Source organism: Colobus angolensis, unplaced genomic scaffold (assembly GCF_000951035.1).
Source record: "Colobus angolensis palliatus isolate OR3802 unplaced genomic scaffold, Cang.pa_1.0 Scaffold4832, whole genome shotgun sequence".
NCBI classification, from domain to species: domain Eukaryota; kingdom Metazoa; phylum Chordata; class Mammalia; order Primates; family Cercopithecidae; genus Colobus; species Colobus angolensis.
The window spans coordinates 1-317 of NW_012118302.1; positions in this window are offsets into that span (position 1 = coordinate 1).

The following is a 317-nucleotide window of genomic DNA, read 5'->3' on the forward strand; positions in this document are numbered from 1 at the left end:
CCCCGATGCCACCCCTACTCCAGCCCCTGAAATAAACCACTCCAAACCGTTTTATTTTTCCAATTAAATTTTTCTTTTTTTTCTTATGAAAAAAAGATCACACAGAATTTGCCAACAAACAAAATTCCAAAAGAAACTTAAAAAAAAAAACAATTCCCCCAAAAAACAAACCCAAAGTCTGGCTTTTCCTTCCCTCAAGATTGTCTGGTTGAGGCCTTGGTTTCCCCTGGAAGGCTTGGGGCCTGGTTAAGTGCTTTCTGCGGCCCAAGCAGGGACCCTGGGCTCGGGCCGGCTCCTGCCTCTCTCCCTCTTCTCTC